The sequence below is a fragment of the Chiloscyllium punctatum genome, unplaced genomic scaffold (assembly GCF_047496795.1).
Source record: "Chiloscyllium punctatum isolate Juve2018m unplaced genomic scaffold, sChiPun1.3 scaffold_92, whole genome shotgun sequence".
Classification (NCBI taxonomy): domain Eukaryota; kingdom Metazoa; phylum Chordata; class Chondrichthyes; order Orectolobiformes; family Hemiscylliidae; genus Chiloscyllium; species Chiloscyllium punctatum.
In genome coordinates this window covers 1132056-1136649 of record NW_027309826.1, presented here as the reverse complement: position 1 = coordinate 1136649, position 4594 = coordinate 1132056, and positions in this window count along the sequence as shown.

The window sequence follows — 4594 nt, the reverse complement described above, 5'->3', positions numbered from 1 at the left end:
TGATATGGAGAGAGAGAGAGGGACAGCGAGAGAGAGCGACAGGGAGCGAGAGGGACAGAGAGAGAGAGTGAGGGACACAGAGAGAGAGAGAGACTGGGCGAGAGAGAGGGACAGGGAGAGAGAGAGAGGGACAGGGAGAGAGAGAGAGAGGGACAGAGAGAGTGAAGGACAGCGAGAGAGAGAGGGACAGGGAGAGAGTGAGGGACAGAGAGAGAGAGGGACAGGGTGAGAGAGAGAGAGAGAGGGACAGAGAGAGAGAGAAGGACAGGGAGAGATTGAGAGGGAGAGAGAGAGTGGGACAGGGAGAGAGAGAGAGAGGGACGGAGAGAGGGTGAGGGACAGGGAGAGAGAGAGAGGGACCGGGAGAGAGTGAGGGGCAGAGAGAGAGAGAGAGACAAGGAGGGAGAGAGATGGACAGAGAGAGAGAGGGACAGGGACAGAGAGAGAGAGGGACAGGGAGAGAGAGAGAGGGACAGAGAGAGAGGGACAGCGAGAGAGAGCGACAGGGAGAGAGAGGGACAGAGAGAGAGAGTGAGGGACACAGAGAGAGAGAGAGAGACAGGGCGAGAGAGAGGTACAGGGAGAGAGAGAGGGAAAGGAGAGAGAGAGAGAGGGACAGAGAGAGTGAGGGACGGATAGAGAAAGAGGGACAGGGAGAGAGTGAGGGACAGAGAGAGAGAGGGACAGGGTGAGAGAGAGAGAGGGACAGAGAGAGAGAAGGACAGGGAGAGATTGAGAGGGAGAGAGAGAGAGGGACAGGGAGAGAGAGAGAGAGGGACGGAGAGAGTGAGGGACAGGGAGAGAGAGAGGGACAGGGCGAGAGAGAGGGACAGGGAGTGAGAGAGAAGGACAGGGGAAGAGAGAGAGAGGGACAAGGAGAGAGAGAGAGACAGGGACGGAGAGAGAGGGGGACAGGGAGAGACAGAGGGACAGGGAGAGAGAGAGGGACAGGGAGTGAGAGAGGGACAGAGAGAGAGAGACGCACAGAGAGAGCGATGGACAGGGAGAGAGAGAGAGAGGGACAGGGAGAGAGCGGGACAGAGAGAGAGAGGGACAGAGAGAGAGAGAGGGTCAGGGAGAGAGAGAGGGACAGGGAGAGAGAGAGGGACAGAGAGAGAGAGAGACGCACAGAGAGAGCGATGGACAGGGAGAGAGAGAGAGAGGGACAGGGAGAGAGCGGGACAGAGAGAGAGAGGGACAGAGAGAGAGAGGGTCAGGGAGAGAGAGAGGGACAGAGAGAGAGAGAGTGACAGAGAGTGAGAGGCACAGGGAGAGAGAGAGAGGGACATGGTGAGAGAGAGAGGGACAGGGAGAGGGAGGGACAGGGAGAGGGAGGGACAGGGAGAGAGTGCGACAGGGCGAGAGAGAGGGACAGAGAGAGAGAGAGGGACAGAGAGAGGGAGAGAGGGACAGAGAGAGAGAGCGAGAGGGACAGGGAGAGAGAGGAACAGGGAGAGAGAGGCACAGAGAGAGGGAGAGGGACAGGGAGATTTAGAGGGACAGGGTGAGAGAGAGAGGGACAGAGTGAGAGGGACAGGGCGAGAGAGAGGGACAGAGAGAGAGAGAGGGACAGGGAGACAGAGAGAGGGACAGAGAGAGAGAGAGGCACAGGGACAGAGAGAGAGGGACATGGAGAGCGAGAGGTTCAAGGAGAGAGAGGTACAGGGAGAGTGAGAGAGGGACAGGGAGAGAGAGGGTCAGAGAGAGAGAGAGAGGGACAGAGAGAGAGAGAGTGACAGAGAGTGAGAGGCACAGGGAGAGTGAGAGAGGGACATGGTGAGAGAGAGAGGGACGGGGAGAGGGAGGGACAGGGAGAGGGAGGGACAGGGAGAGAGTGGGACAGGGAGAGAGAGGGAGTGACAGAGAGAGAGAGGGGGACAGGGAGAGAGAGAGAGACGTACAGGGAGAGAGAGAGAGAGAGGGACAGGGAGAGGGTGAGGGACAGGGAGAGAGAGAGAGGGACCGGGAGAGAGTGAGGGGCAGAGAGAGAGAGGGACTGGGTGAGAGAGAGGGACAGGGAGAGAGAGAGAGAGACAGGCAGAGAGAGTGAGGGACACAGAGAGAGAGAGACAGGGCGAGAGAGAGGGACATGGAGAGAGAGAGGTTCAGGGAGAGAGATGTACAGGGAGAGTGAGAGAGGGACAGGGAGAGAGAGGGTCAGGGAGAGAGAGAGAGGGACAGAGAGAGAGAGAGTGACAGAGAGTGAGAGGCACAGGGAGAGTGAGAGAGGGACATGGTGAGAGAGAGTGGGACAGGAGGGAGAGGGAGGGACAGGGAGAGAGTGGGACAGGGAGAGAGAGGGAGTGACAGAGAGAGAGAGGGGGACAGGGAGAGAGAGTGAGGGGGACAGGGAGAGAGAGAGAGAGAGAGGGACAGGGAGAGGGTGAGGGACAGGGAGAGAGAGAGAGAGGGACCGGGAGAGAGTGAGGGGCAGAGAGAGAGAGGGACAGGGTGAGAGAGAGAGAGGGACAGGGAGAGAGAGAGAGAGGGACAGAGAGAGAGAGGGAGAGAGAGAGAGAGTGAGGGACACAGAGAGATAGACAGAGGGCGAGAGAGAGGGACAGGGAGAGAGAGAGAGGGACAGAGAGAGTGAGGGACAGCGAGAGTGAGAGGCACAGGGAGAGAGTGAGGGACAGGGAGAGAGAGCGAGGGACAGAGAGAGTGGGACAGGGAGAGAGAGAGGGACAGGGAGAGAGAGAGGGACACAGAGAGAGAGAGTGGACAGGTAGGGAGAGAGGGACAGGTAGAGAGAGAGGGACAGAGAGAGAGGGACAGGGAGAGAGAGAGGGACAGCGAGAGAGGGAGCTTGTGGAGAGAGTGGGACAGGGAGAGAGAGGGACAGAGAGAGAGAAAGGGACAGAGAGAGAGAGGGACAGAGAGAGAGAGAGAGAGAGGGACAGGGAGAGAGAGGAACAGGGAGAGAGAGGGACAGAGAGAGCGAGAGGGACAGGGAGAGAGGGAGAGAGGGACAGGGAGAGATGGAGAGGGACAGGGAGAGTGCGAGGGAAAGAGAGAGAGAGAGACAGAGAGAGTGAGGGACAGGGAGAGAGAGAGGGACAGAGAGAGAGAGGGAGAGAGAGAGAGGGACAGGGAGAGAGTGAGGGACAAAGAGAGAGAGAGGGACAGAGAGAGAGAGAGAGACAGGGAGAGAGAGAGGTGCAGGGAGAGAGAGGGACAGGGAGAGAGAGAGGGAGAGGGAGAGAGAGCGAGGAACAGAGAGAGTGGGACAGGGAGAGAGAGCGCCAGGGAGAGAGAGACAGAGAGAGAGAGTGAGGGACACAGAGAGAGAGAGAGACAGGGCGAGAGAGAGGGACAGGGAGAGAGAGAGGGACAGGGAGAGGGAGAGGGACAGGGAGAGAGAGAGGGACAGAGAGAGAGAGACGCACAGAGAGAGAGAGAGAGATGGACAGGGAGAGAGAGAGAGAGAGAGAGGACAGGTAGAGAGAGAGGGACAGGTAGAGAGAGAGGGACAGAGAGAGAGGGACAGGGAGAGAGAGAGGGGGACAGAGAGAGTGGTACCTGGAAAGAGAGAGTGGGACAGGGAGAGAGAGGGACAGAGAGAGAGAGAGAGAGGGACAGTGAGAGGGAGAGAGGGACAGAGAGAGAGAGAGAGGGACAGGGAGAGAGAGGGACAGGGAGAGAGAGGGACAGAGAGAGAGGGAAAGGGAGAGGGAGAGAGGGACAGGGTGAGAGAGAGCGGGACAGGGAGAGAGAGAGCGACAGGGAGAGAGAGAGGGACAGGGAGAGAGAGAGGGACAGAGAGTGAGAGACGAACAGAGAGAGAGAGATGGACAGGGAGAGAGAGAGAGAGAGGACAGGTAGAGAGAGAGGGACAGGGAGATAGAGAGGGACAGGGAGAGAGAGCGAGGAACAGAGAGAGTGGGACAGGAAGAGAGAGCGCCAGGGAGAGAGAGGGACAGAGAGAGAGAGTGAGGGGACACAGAGAGAGAGAGAGACAGGGCGAGAGAGAGGGACAGGGGGAGAGAGAGGGACAGGGAGAGAGAGCGACAGAGAGAGCGAGAGGGACAGGGAGAGAGTGAGAGGGACAGGGAGAGATGGAGAGGGACAGGGAGGGAGCGAGGGAAAGAGAGAGAGACAGGGACAGAGAGAGGGAGAGAGGGACAGAGAGAGAGAGATTGGGACAGGGAGAGAGAGGAACAGGGAGAGAGAGGGACAGAGAGAGCGAGAGGGACAGGGAGAGAGAGAGAGGGACAGGGAGAGATGGAGAGCGACAGGGAGCGAGCGAGGGAAAGAGAGAGAGAGAGGGACAGAGAGAGAGAGGGACAGGGAGAGAGAGAGGGACAGAGAGAGAGAGGGAGAGGGAGAGAGAGAGAGGGACAGGGAGAGAGTGAGGGACACAGAGAGAGAGAGGGGACAGGGACAGAGAGAGAGGGACAGGGAGAGAGAGAGGGGACAGAGAGAGAGAGAGAGGGACAGGGAGAGAGAGGAACAGGGAGAGAGAGGGACAGAGAGAGCGAGAGGGACAGGGAGAGAGTGAGAGGGACAGGGAGAGATGGAGAGGGACAGGGAGGGAGCGAGGGAAAGAGAGAGAGACAGGGACAGAGAGAGGGAGAGAGGGACAGAGAGAGAGAGA